At 33.1% G+C, this 15,009-nt stretch overlaps 2 long non-coding RNA genes across 2 annotated transcripts; both read right to left on the reverse strand.

The window, feature by feature from the left end:
• Window positions 1-274: 274 nt before the first annotated feature.
• Window positions 275-1,796, reverse strand: LOC146945610 (uncharacterized). Its single transcript, XR_015028179.1, has 2 exons — window positions 1,536-1,796; window positions 275-547 (listed from the first exon to the last, which is right to left on the reverse strand). It is a non-coding gene; the product is annotated as an uncharacterized LOC146945610 (long non-coding RNA).
• Window positions 1,797-13,733: 11,937 nt separating this feature from the next.
• Window positions 13,734-15,009, reverse strand: LOC146945611 (uncharacterized). Its single transcript, XR_015028180.1, has 2 exons — window positions 14,749-15,009; window positions 13,734-14,006 (listed from the first exon to the last, which is right to left on the reverse strand). It is a non-coding gene; the product is annotated as an uncharacterized LOC146945611 (long non-coding RNA).

Below are 15,009 nucleotides of genomic sequence, written 5' to 3' on the forward strand. Positions count from 1 at the left end.
CCTAAAATTATTTAACTCTTTCTAAAAAATTTCAACAAGTTTTGGTCTCCATATATTTTTGTTATGTTTTAAGTTGCCAATTTTTTTCACTAACACCATTTCTTATTAAATTAGAGATGTTATATTAGCTACTACACTCAGTGTATTATGGCTATGAATTATCTAACAAACAGAAGAATTATTTCTGCGGGATAGTAAAAGAGATGCACTCACTTGCATAAATAAAAAAAAAGAGATGATTAGAGAATGAAACTGTTTTAGGACTTATAGAAAATGGACCAAATGATTTCTCAAATTTTATAGAATGAATTGATATTGGAATACACACTTTTATTAATACACCGAGTTCTATTTATACATCCATAACAGTTGCAACAAACTGGTAACAGAAAACTAACTCTTATTAACAAACAAACTAAACAAACATGCTGAATTAATATCACAATACAACAATTATTACAAACAAACGGTGAATCCTTAACAAACAATAGAATCTGATGCTGCTCTAAATTTTCTTCCCATGACAAATTTCCACAAGTAAAAGATCCTGCAATTATTTTGAAATGATGAATGTCCTGATGGAAAATATAAAGGCTTAATAATGAAATAATAAGACACTCCTTAAATTAATTGAGAATTCTTAAATAAATTTTCAAACTAAAATACATTATGCTTGAAAACATCGTATATAGGATGGGGTGCATTTATCCCCTCAATTTTTTTTTTTTGTTTTGTTTTGTTATTCTTTGTTATTAATAATATATAGGATGAAGTGCATTTGATACATGATGTTTTGTGGTGTCAACATAGCTAAGATTTTAAGGGTGTGTTTGGGAAGAGGGTTTAGGAGGGGAAGGGAGGGGAGGGCTTACATTCCTTTTTTAATTTAAAGACATTATAAAATGATTTTTAAAAAATTGAATTAACAACATGATAAATGATCATATAATGCTTCAAAAACACTTAATTTATCTTAAAAAAACTTTTTACATTGTTCGTAATTTAAAAATAAAAGTGAGCCCTCCCTTCCCTTCCCCTCCTAAACCCTCTTCCCAAACACACCCAAAGACATCGTGTATTATGGTGACTTGGGATGCCGGCGTAGCTCGGATGTCAACCGTAAAAAATATTGTGTCTCAATCATCATTTATGAAAAAAATGATGATGTACTAACTATGTAATGGGGCATTTTTCTCAAACTTAGTTTTGGACCTTCATGGCATCAAATTTCAAATTTTAAGGTACTGTCACCCCTGTAACTTGAGCGAATTTTGGTTTACCGTTGCCATATCATCGATTTTGTACGGTCAAAATTGATGAAGTTCCAAAATCAAAGAATCTTCAAATTACAAGGTTTAAATCTTAAAAAAAAAAAAAGAAAGAAATAACAGGGGTTAACATATATTAATCCTTTTCTCAATATCTTATATAATTTGAAGTTTTTTTTAGACGCAAATTTACGGTAGTTAATTTGTTAGGAAGAAATAACATTCCTTCGTAGCACACAAATCGAAACTTAGACGAATCTGATATACCTGCATGTTGACCATATCAAGTGTTGTAACCAATATTCATTTGGTTAGCCAAAGGATTCTGATTTGCAGGAAGATTTCCCGTATTTGCCACAGGAGGAGGACCATTCTTGTAGGCCATATTATTCTGGTTTGAGATTGGACTTTTCTTAGTAGGATCTCTCGAATCCTTCTTATCTGAAGGTTTTTCTGAATATCCCAAATTAACATTATTTCCTGAATTCATTTTGGTATGTAAATATTTGGTTGAAACAATGTGCTAGATATTTGTTTATTTTTGGAATGCCTTTCTTTGAAGACTAGTATGATTATATATATACTAAGCTAGTGATGCATGCATGGTGAATTTTACGAGTAATGTCCCATGTAATTGATGGTAAGTTTAAGCACATGCATTTGATAATTTCACAAAACCACACGAAACATAGTGCAGTTGAGGTTTGAATGCGATGACCTAAGTCTAATTGATTTAAATTAGTGTGAAACTTCACTGTCTCCCTTCATTTTGATCATATTTACCACCATGGTCGTGGTGAAGTTATTTATTATCCTGTGTTTCCCTTCTTATCAATACACAAAAATTGAAAGAATGCAATGAAATTCCTAATGAACAGAGAATGAATTTTCTTGGTATTTGCGAGAAAAAATGTACACACCGAAATTTTCTGGATAGGATATATGAATATGTGATCAAACGAAGGTTTCACACTAAATTAAATCATTTAGACTCGGTCTCAACTACACTCTGTTTCTTGTGGTTTAAGAAATATATATCATATACATGTGGCTTAAACTTACCATCAATTACACTCTGTTTCTTGTATATTTCCATTTATACTCTTATGAAAAAAAGAGAATATTTCCTGAAATTTGTTCATTATCTTCTGTTTTTGTTATTTTTTGACAATAAATATAAATGATAAAGACTTCAAAGTTATTAGTACTATGTTCCATCCTCTCAGCAGAACAACAACTTGGATCCAAAATTAAGGATTAAAGAAGAAATACCACATTCTGCCGCCAACGTCACCAGTGGCGTTGCTAGGACCCTGGATCTAAAAATGGAAAATGGAAATAATTATTAAAGGAAAATGCTAACAAGTGCCTTAAGAGCATTGTTTAAGCATCTAAAAGTAGCAACTTTTGCATTGAAAATTGTACAATTTTGACTTTAACATGTGCTTAACATGTATTTTCAAGACACACTTTCTTTTTGTGGGTTCCTTAAACATGCATGCAATAATTTTTTAAGAGGTAACTAACTGTAATATAATAATAAAAGGTAAATATGGTCAACAAGAAAAGCTGAACTGCATCAGTAATAATGTATTCCAGTGGGCCAGGACATAAACAAATCGAAAAGAAAAAAAGATGTGCTCTATGAAGAGATTTCAAAGTCAAATGCAAAGGAGGTGCAAAACAAAAAACTGAGGGGATTCAACGTAGAAATACAATATTATAGTAGGTGCAAAAATATAAATGTGAGGACGTGCAGGTGCATCCCCTGAGATGAACGTGGCTCCGCCACTGAATGTCACGGAGACAACTTTCACAGATTTTCTTGCTAGTTAGTTAATCCATATTAGTGAATAAAATGTTGGGTACAAAGCTGTTAAGCTTTGGTTAGTTGGTTAAGTATAGTTACTTGATAATGACAAGAAACTGTATAGGATTTCTTGTTATCTTCTAGAGTCATTGTAGAGTAGAAGTAGTTTGTATTGTTGCAATTTAGCCAAGAATTCAGAAGAGAAGTCATGAAATGTAACGCCCATACTAAACGTATCTAGAAAGTTTAGCATGTTCGTTATCTTTAGTACTGGATACATTAAAATTTACAACTTAATTACATGATAAATGAATATCTTATACATCCATAAACGTTCGTACATCAAAAGAATAACTTAACTTGTCTAAAACATAATAAATACATCCTTGAAGTCCATATCATCTTGCAGCGGTACGAACGAACACTTGTTGAAGCTTCCATACGGCTACTAGCTTGCAATACCATCTTGTTTATCTGAAACAAATAAGGATTGGGATGAGACATAATGTCTCAGTGAGTTCCACCTAACCCTACGCTATAGGTAACCTCGGGGGAAACCTACGGTCACCACGTGTCTACAATACAACCTGCCGGTTGATTATACGTGTGTGGTCATGCTTGCCTAGACGGTCGTGCATGCTAGATCTGTCGTAGGTTCATCTTAACTTGTTATAGGTCTTGTCTACATCATATGTGTCATGGCGAATAAGGGGAACCTAATACCGCTATGCCAAGATACGTTAAACGCATCGAGGCCTAAACATAACATATTCATGACACAATCCTAAACCGGAGGATTAGGGAAACCTAAGATCGTCATCGGCATAACATTCATAACTTGTTCTATTCCATATACTTATGCGTGTCTAGCATCATATCATAATTATACATGTTCATAATCATAATCATACATATATGTTAGCGTTGAACAAACATAATTATCTTGATTCATTTTACAGAGAGCCCCGGGTGGAGTAACCCCGAGAACAATCCCATATATGACCGATGAAAACCTAGCTAAGGCACATCGGACTCCCTCAATGACGTGCGGGCCCCCCCCGAAGGAAGCTTATCCCGTTCTCACGACACCTATGTCTTACATACTCATTTACCACGAATCCTTAAGTGATCCTATGTGTGGTAAACTACACATATATCATAGTTTTAATCATACATACATGAAGGTTAAACCTATTCATACTTGCTCGTTTACCATGGGTCCGTGATCTACCCGTTTAGTGGCAAACTACCTGCATATTCCTATTCATACATAGTGAAGGGATTAACTTATCTAATCACGGCTTAACATGCTTGCATGGTCGTTCTTATTCATATGCGAAGAGAATACACTAAACATTTCGCGTCTTATCATACTTAGGGCTCATGCATAGCATTCTAGTTCTCAACAAACTATGTTGAGGCTCTACATTCATTCCCTTCCTTAAAGATTAGTTTGTTACCCGACTTATATCATATCGTTCACTCATAAGCCATGCTTTACCAATATGTTAGATGCTTGCTTCATTCTCAAGAAAAACTTTTAAAAGATTATCAAATGGGACCTTGGTTTGAGGGGTTTACTTTCATAAAAAGACTGCACAGAGAAAAAATCCAACACGAAAGGCCAAAACTGCCCGAAACGAGCCAACATCACGTTTTGGTGCTGTCTGCTCGCCTAGGCGAGTTGGAGGCGAGTAAAACATCCTTTCTGTGGGTGTTAACTCGCCATGGCGAGTACTTGCTCGCCCCGACGAGTTGTGACAGTCCAGAACTTGTAAAAATGGCATTTCTAGCCCAAAAAACTCTAAACCAAGTGACCCCAAGCATATTTTAACTCCATGATTCATATAATACCTGAAAAACATTCATAGCAAGCTTCTACATGTTTAGCAAGCATGGCATAAAAGGGCAACTAATCACTAAACATACAAATCCCTAGTTTACATATTATCCTTACAAAATAAACACATAGTCCCAAAGGGTGGGAAAACTATCTATGGAACTCACCTAACATGTTTCTTGTGATTGCTCCAAGTTCCAAGCTCAAGCAACCAAACCCTAGCTCTTGATCCACTTGCATTCTTAGCTCATACCATTCCAATCTTGTTGTTTTCTTGCAATCTAAGACACCATGATCCTTGCTTGTTCATCAACTCCATCTACATGGTCTACACTTGACTCCCAAGCCTCCAAGCATCATCTTCACTTCACATCATCAAACCCTAACCCTTGATTCCAAGATACCCTCAAAGCCTCAATTCAAATCCATAGTTGTTTCTTGCTTACTAAGTTGCTAACATCCATGCTTGATTTACCAATCATACAAACTTAGGAGTATTAATAATATGGAGAGGAAGAGATGGGGAGATTTTCTAGAGAGAAAAAGGAGAGGATCAAACCAAAACCAAGCTTCCAAAAGCTTATGGTAACATGAGGGTACATAATATAAACTTGCCATGGAAGAGGAGGAAGTTTTGGAAGGATTTGGTGGAGAGAAGAAGAAAGAGAGGGCGATGGGTTTTAGAGAGAAGGGAGAGCAATTCCCAAATCCAAAAACCTAGAGAGAGAAAGAGCATGAGAAAATGAGATATTTTGAGCCAAAAACACTTAAATACCCCTTTGACGTGAAAGTACCAAAATGCCCTTCGTCTTAAACGTGTTTATATCGACACTGATACTTAACTCGTATATAGCTGACATCACGTAATAAACATTTTCCGTCATACTTACTTTGCATAACATTATCCTCTGGCACGTTCGACTTGTAATATTCCATTAGCTGACGAGTGGGATATTACATGAAATCTCAAGATCAACCTCTGCAAAGATTGTGTAGCGAGCACACGAAGAAATTGCCAAGTTCATCCATTGTTAAGATCGTGTGCCTGCTATCGACCTCACATCACGAGCAACTGATGAAGAAAACAACAAAATCGGCCGCGTAAAGGTTCGTGTCACGATACATAGCTTCTCATGTTGTGGGCCGATTTTCCCTAAATTTGTGGGAAACACATGCCTATATAAGGCTAACCCCTAGGTCAGTGAGTAGACACCTTTTTACTAGCAGAAAACGACGAATTAAAAGTGCAATCTGGGGCAACTCGGAGAGATTCAAAGCACCTCGAGAGCAGGGAATCATCACCGGTGATTCTTTTTTTTATGTGTGTTTATTCATGTAGTTTAATATGTGTTTAGACAACCTCTCTAGATTAGGTCGTGAAAGATAAGCTTCGTGTAATTGTTTGATTCATGTAACTTTAAATTATTCTGTAAAATATATTTAGTTGGTTCCTTTTATCGTTTTATTCAATTATACTCGTCTGTTTCTGTTTAATACATTATTCATAAGTTTATTCTCTCTCAGCTAACCTTAGCCTTGATACACCATATAGATCGTCCAGTATTAGGATATACATATTCTAAGGATAACTGTACACCAAGGAAATTAGGGAGTGAAACCGTTGAAGAGGGTTAGAGATCAAGAAATTGACCCAACCATTTTATATCTAATAGTGTAAAATCGAGCAACCCGTTACACATTTGTAGTCATAGTTTGCAGTCACATAAACAATTTAGGTAGAAAATCTGACATGACCTGGTCGCTTTTCTCTCTTTCTTATAAGAAAGATAATCAATCACTTTGCCACATACAAAACCCCTCAATTAATTAAAGTCATCTTAATCTCCAACACAATAGTTTAGTTTAAATAATACAATCTCTACAGATACAAACTTTATAACCAAATGAAAGGTCTAACAAAATATTACATCTCTTCATTTAAATGACCTAACTGAATTTACAATATTGATATTAGCATGTCAGAACACTTCATCTAAGTTCTCAAAACCAAAATTTCGTGATTGTGTTTGAGTTTTACATGGTAATACCGACTAAAACATTAATATTACATCTCTTTCTATTTTTTATTATATAGTCCACAACTTTACCGTAAATATCACAGGGTCTATCTTTAACTATTTTTTTTTCTGGAAGAATTGGTAATATGACCTAGTTATTTCATAAATAAATTTTCTGGAAGAAATTGACTCCTTAAATTAATTGAGAATTCTTAAATAAATTTTCAAACTAAAATACATTATGCTTGAAAACATCGTATATAGGATGGGGTGCATTTATCCCCTCAAATTTTTTTTTGTTTTGTCTTGTTATTCTTTTTTATTAATAATATATAGGATGAAGTGCATTTGATACATGATGTTTTGTGGTGTCAGCATAGCTAAGATTTTAAGACATCGTGTATTATGGCGACTTGGGATGCCAGCATAGCTTGCATGTCAACCGTAAAAAATATTGTGTCTCAGTCATCATTTATGAAAAGAATGATGATGTATTATGTAATGGGGTATTTCTATCAAACTTGGTTTTGAACCTTCATGGCATCAAATTTCAAAATTTAAGGTACTGTCACCCCTGTAATTTGGGACTCATTTCAATTTTGTGTATGACTTATTAATCTAATACTAAGAAAATTCTATGATACACAAATAAGATAAGTAAAGAAATCAGAACATTAAAAGATTTAATGAGACTTATTAATATGATGCACAAATGAGATAAGTAAAGAAATTAGGAGATTAGAAGATTTAATGAGACTTATTAATTTGTTACTGTTTGTATGAAAATTCAAATACAATCCTAGTTTCTCGATATACCTACATGTTGGCCATATCAAGTGTTGTAACCATTCATTTGGTTAGCCAAAGGATTCGCATTTGCAGGAAGATTTCCCGTATTTGCCGCAGGACGAGGACCATTGTTGTAAGCCAGACCACTCACCTGATTTGCCACAGGATTTATATTTGTAGGAGGATTTCCTGTATTTCCCACAGGAGGAGGACCATTGTTGTAAGCCAAACCATCCATTTTTGTATGCTAATACAAATATTAGGTCAAAGCAAAATGTGGAAAGATAATAATAGTATTTTTTGTTTGTTCTATGCTTTTCTTTGGAGACATGATTCAGCCTGTATTTAATTTATAAACCTTGCGATGCTGGCTGAATTAGACAAGTAATGCGCCATGTAATTCATGGTAAGTTCAAGCTAAATTCATTTAAGCATTTAAAATGACATGAGCTGAGTCAAAATGATTTAAACCTTGTGTTAGCTTGCATTGTTTCCCTTTATTTGATCATATTTACTAATTAGGTTCGTAATACAATTTTTGTTGTTGCAAATACTTAGGAAATTATCTGATTTGTTCATAAGGAATTTCTCAGCATTTGTTATCCGTTATAACTTGCAAGTTAGCTATTTTGAAACGTTCAAATATTAGACAATTAAAAATAAAAGAAGCAAAAACAGACCAAAAAAATAAAGAACCATTTGAAGAGATTTCGGTGCAGTATCCATTGATTTTCACTCTTATTATTGAGAAATGTTAGACTAGTTTGTTAAGGGAGAAATGATTTTTTTACTATGGATAAAATTACATCCTATAAAATAATATTTATCTCCACCAATAATTGCACAAACCACACGAAACATAATGCATTTGATAATTTCATATACCAAGTAATGACCTAAGTTAATTCATTTAAATTAGTGTGAAACTTCATCGTCTCCCTTCGTTTGATCATATTTACCACCATGTTCATAGTGAAGTTATTCATTATATTGTGTTTCTCTTGTTATCAATACACAAAATTGAAAGAAAGCAAAGAAATTCCTAATGAACAGAGAAATAATTTTCTGGGTATTTGCGAGAGAAAAAAATGTTCACACCAAAATTTTCTGGATAGGATATATGAATATGTGATCAAACAAAGGTTTCACACTAAATTAAAAGGGTTAATTATGTTTAAGGTCCCTACAAATAAGCGAGCTTCCAACATTGGTCCCTATTTAAATTTTATTAAATTTTTCATCCCCAACGTTTTTTTCCGTTCGTAAGTTTGGTCCTTGCCGTCAAACTATGCTGACTAGGCTAACAGAATGTTGACTCAGACATGCCACATGGACATTTCAAGTGATATGGCTGCCATGTGGTAAATGACTTCATATGTTTTTGGTCCCTATAAAATTGGGACCTTTTAAGTTTAGTCCTTACTTAATTTTAATAGTGCTTTTAGTCCATTTAAAAAAATTATGCACTTAGTTTTAGTCCCTACTATATCTAAATTTGTTTAATTATGTTTAAACTTTTAAGATTTTGAATTTTTTGCACAAGTGTTAAGAACATCACAAAAAGTTTATCTGCAAAAAATTATCTCAGAATTTTATTTCCGCGTCCAGATTTTGTTACTTTTATTTTGAACTTTTGTCTTTTAAAAAAAATTCATATTTAATTTATTTCATATTAAAAAATTGTAAATTTAGTAAACGAGCCGTTTGTAATGTTCTAAACTTGTATAAAAAAAATCATTCAACAATTTAATAGTAAACGCTCCCACTCTTTGTTTCCCGATCCGAACCTTGAAAATCGACTGGTTCCGCTTCTCTCTCGAAAAGGTTGTTGCTGAATTTTTCAATAGTGAAGATTGTTGAGTTTTTGTATGTTGAAGTTGACATGAGATTAAATTGTTGAAATTGATGTCTTAGATGAATTTGCAAGCGAAGGTTAGAAGAGCGTCGCCGGCGTGAACGAGGTGGTGAAAAGAGTAGGAGGAAAGAGTTTGGATTTTTCACCACCTCGTTCACGCCGACGACGCTCTTCTAAAAACTCTTAAATTTTTCAATGATTTTTTTGATACAAGTTTAGAACATTACAAAAGGTTCGTTTACTAAAATTTAGAATTTTTTAACATGAAATAAATTAAATATGAATTTTTTTAAAAGACAAAAGTTCAAAATAAAAGTAACAAAAATCCGGACGCATAAATAAAATTTTGAGATAATTTTTTGCATATAAACTTTTCGTGATGTTCTTAACACTTGTGTAAAAAATTGTTCAAAATCTAAAAAGTTTAAACATAATTAAACAAATTTAGATATAGTAGGGACTAAAACTAAGTGCATAATTTTTTATATGGACTAAAAACACTATTAAAATTAAGTAAGGACTAAACTTAAAATGTCCCAATTTTATAGGGACCAAAAACATATGAAGTCATTTACCACATGGCAGCCATGTCACTTGAAATGTCCATGTGGCATGTCTGAGTCAGCATTCTGTTAGCCCAGTCAGCATAGTTTGACGGCAAGGACCAAACTTGCAAACGGAAAAAAACGTTGGGGATGAAAAATTTAATAAAATTTAAATAGGGACCAATGTTGGAAGCTCGCTTATTTGTAGGACCTTAAACTTAATTAACCCAAATTAAAACATTTAGACTCGGTCTCAGCTACACTCTGTTTCTTGTGGTTTAAGAAATATATATCATATACATGTGGCTTAACTTACCATCAATTACGTGTTATATTTCCATTTAATTGTGAAGAAAAAAAATATCGATAAAAGATGTTATGATAACCCTTCTTCACTTTTTTTTCCATCTTATTTTAAATTTACTAAAAAATATCATCTTATTATTTTATAAATGTATCAAACGAGAAGAATATTTTCTTAAATTTGTTCATTATCTTCTCTTTGTTAATATTTGACAATAAATATAAATGATAAAGTCTACAAAGTTTTTAGTGCTTTGTTTTCATCCTCTCAGCAGAAGAACAACTTGGATCCAAGATTAACAATTAAAGAAGAAATAGTGGCTTCCTTGGAGAGATACCACATTCTGCCGCCAACGTCACGAAGACAACTTTCACAAATTTTCTTGTTAGTTAATTAATCCATAATAGTGAATATAATGTTAATTACAAAGCTGTTAAGCTTTGGTTCGTTGGTTAAGTATAGTTACTTGAAAATGACAAGAAACTATATAGGATTTCTTGTCATCTTTTAGAGTCATTGTAGAGTAGAAGCAGTTTATTTAGTTGCAATTTAGTCAAGAATTCAGAAGAGAAATCATGAAATCACAAGATCAACCTCTGCAAAGATTGTGTCGCGAGCACACAAATAAATTTTGAAGTTCAGCCATTGTTAAGATCACGTCTCCGGCTATCGACCCCACATCACGAGCATCAACTGATGAAGAAAACAACAAAACCGGCCTTGTCAAGGCTCCCGTCGTGATATCTTCTCGTGTTGCGGGCCGTCTTTCCCTAAATTTATGGGAAACTCGCGCCTATATAACGCTGCCTCGTAGGTCAGTGAGAAGCCACCTTTTGATGAGCAGAAAACAGCGAAAGTGTGATTTAGAGCAACTCGGAGAGATTCAGGGCAGTGAATCATCAACGATGATTCTTTTTTTATGTTTGTTTATTCATATAGTTTAATATGTCCATAGACATCATGCTTAGCTAAACCTCTCTAGATTATTTAATTTTTTTTTTGTGGTGGCCGGGGTTTGAACCTCGGACCTTACATATATTATGTATTGATGCATTGACCCTACCAACTTAGTTAAGCTTGCAGGACATTATGATTATTTATTGAACTCACATTAAAACGTTTAGACTCAGTTCACGGTCTCAGCTACCGTCTGTTTCTTGTGGTTTAAGAAATACTGATATACACGTGGCTTAAATTTACCATCAATTACGTGGTATATTTAATTGTAAACTCTTATGAAAAAATGTTTTTTTTTGTGGTGGCCGAGGTTCGAACCCCGAACCTTGCATATTTTATGCATTGTCCCTATCAACTGAGCTAAGCTCACGAGGACGAAAAAAAAATTGATAAAAGATGTTATGATAACCCTTCTTCAGTTTTTTATCCATCTTATTTTAAATTTACTAAAAAAAATTATCTTATTATTTTATAAATGTATCAAACGAGGAGAATAAATTTGTTTATTATCTTCTGTTTTTGTTGTTTTTTTTATGGTAGATATTAATGATAAAGATTTCAAAGTTTTTAGTGTTATGCTATGCTTCCCTGGAGAGATACCACATTCTGCTGCCAACGTCCCGGAGACAACTTTCATAGATTTTCTTGGTAGTTAGTTAATCAATAATAGTGAATAAAACGTGTTGTTAAGCTTTGGTGAGTTGGTTAAGTATAGTTACTTGATGCTTCAAAAAAAAAAAGCATAGTTACTTGATAATGACAAGAAACTATATAGGATTTCTTGTCATCTTTTGGAGTCATTATAGAGCAGAAGTAGTTTGCATAGTTGCAATTTAATCAAGAATTCAAAAGAGACGTCAAGAAATCACAAGATCAAATCATTTGATGAAGAAATTGCCAAGTTCAGCCATTGTTAGGATCACGTCGTCGGCTATCGAACCCACATCACGAGCAATTGATGAAGAAACAACAGAATCAGCCTCATCCATGGTTCACGTCGCAATATATCTTCTGGTGTCACGAGCCGACTTTCCCTAAATTTATGGGAAATGCGCGCCTATATAAGGTTGGCCCTTAGGTCAGTGAGAAGACACCTTTTGACGAGCAGAAAACGGCAAAAGTGCGATCTAGGGGAACTTGGAGAGATTCAGAGCACCTCTGGAGTAGGGAATCATAACCGGTGTTTTTTTTTTATGTTTGTTAATTCATATAGTTTAATATGTGTTTAGAATCATGAGTAGCTAAACCTCTCTATATTGGGTCATGAAAGAGGAGCTTCATGTAATTGTTGGATTCATGTAACTATAAATTATTCTCTGAATTTAGTTGGTTGCTTTTATCCTTTTATTCAATTATACTCGTCTGTTTTTGTTTAAGACATTATTCATAAATTGATTCTCGCTCAAGGACTACTAACCCTAGCCTTGATACACCGTATAGACCGTCCAGATAATACTTAGGATAGACATATTCTAAGGATAATTATACACTTATTTTGATATACTCAAACCTTCAACGGTTGTGATTCACCTAGGAAATTAGAGAGTGAAACCATTGAAGAGGGTTAGAGATCAAGAAAGTGACCTAACTATTTAATATCTAAAAGTGTAAAATTGAGCAACCGATTTCACATTGTGGTCGTAGTTTGCGGTCACATAAACAATTAAGATAGCAAATCTGACATGAGGTAGTCGCTTTTCTCTCTTTCTTATAAGGAAGATAATCAATCACTTTGCCTCGTGCAAAACCCCTCAGTTAATTAAACTCATCTTAATCACCAACACAATAGTTTAACAATATATTTTCAAAGAAAATAAAAAGGGAATTGGGTTAACAATTTCGAAGTTATTTTATGAATTTGCATTAACCGGTGATATATTTGACCAGTGGTCGGATAAAAGCGTGTAGAAACCGCCTATTTTAAAATTCATGTTATATTATGAGAAGAAGAACATATGTTCAAAATATAATATGCAACATATAACATAATAGCCAAATTGCAAGGAAATTTGAGATTTCGTAATGTCCAAGGATCATGTGAGAAAAAAAATTCATAAATAAATTTGTGATTCCTAAAAGAATTTAATTCTTTCTAAAAAATTTCAACAAGTTTTGGTCTCCATATATTTTTGTTTTGTTTTAAGTTGCCAATTTTTTTCACTAACACAATTTCTCATTAAATTAGAGATGTTATATTAGCTACTACACTCAGTGTATTATGGCTATGAATTATCTAACAAACAGAAGAATTATTTCTGCGGGATAGTAAAAGAGATTCACTCACTTGCATAAATAAAAAAAAAAAGAGATGATTAGAGAATGAAACTGTTTTAGGACTTATAGATAATGGACCAAATGATTTCTCAAATTTTATAGAATGAATTGATATTGGAATACACACTTTTATTAATACACCGAGTTCTATTTATACACCCATAACAGTTGCAACAAACTGGTAACAGAAAACTAACTCTTATTAACAAACAAACTACACAAACATGCTGAATTAATATCACAATACAACAATTATTACAAACAAACGGTGAATCCTTAACAAACAATAGAATCTGGTGCTGCTCTAAATTTTCTTCCCATGTCAAATTTCCACAAGTAAAAGATCCTGCAATTATTTTGAAATGGTGAATGTCCTGATGGAAAATATAAAGGCTTAATAATGAAATAATAAGACACTCCTTAAATTAATTGAGAATTCTTAAATAAATTTTCAAACTAAAATACATTATGCTTGAAAACATCGTATATAGGATGGGGTGCATTTATCCCCTCAATTTTTTTTTTTTGTTTTGTTTTGTTATTCTTTGTTATTAATAATATATAGGATGAAGTGCATTTGATACATGATGTTTTGTGGTGTCAGCATAGCTAAAATTTTAAGACATCGTGTATTATGGTGACTTGGGATGCCGGCATAGCTCGGATGTCAACCGTAAAAAATATTGTGTCTCAATCATCATTTATGAAAAAAATGATGATGTATTATGTAATGGGGCAGTTTTCTCAAACTTGGTTTTGGACCTTCATGACATCAAATTTCAAAATTTAAGGTACTGTCACCCCTGTAATTTGAGCGAATTTTGGTTTACCCTTGCCATATCATCGATTTTGTACGGTCAAAATTGATGAAGTTCCAAAATCAAAGAATCTTCAAATTACAAGGTTTAAATCTTAAAAAAAAAAAAAAAAAAAAGAAATAACAGGGGTTAACATATATTAATCCTTTTCTCAATATCTTATATAATTTGAAGTTTTTTTTAGACGCAAATTTACGGTAGTTAATTTGTTAGGAAGAAATAACATTCCTTCGTAGCACACAAATCGAAACTTAGACGAATCTGATATACCTGCATGTTGACCATATCAAGTGTTGTAACCAATATTCATTTGGTTAGCCAAAGGATTCTGATTTGCAGGAAGATTTCCCGTATTTGCCACAGGAGGAGGACCATTCTTGTAGGCCATATTATTCTGGTTTGAGATTGGACTTTTCTTAGTAGGATCTCTCGAATCCTTCTTATCTGAAGGTTTTTCTGAATATCCCAAATTAACATTATTTCCTGAATTCATTTTGGTATGTAAATATTTGGTTGAAACAATGTGCTAGA

Source organism: Medicago sativa, chromosome 2, assembly GCF_051527215.1.
Source record: "Medicago sativa cultivar Bolivia chromosome 2, Bolivia_mono, whole genome shotgun sequence".
Taxonomy (NCBI): Eukaryota; Viridiplantae; Streptophyta; class Magnoliopsida; order Fabales; family Fabaceae; genus Medicago; species Medicago sativa.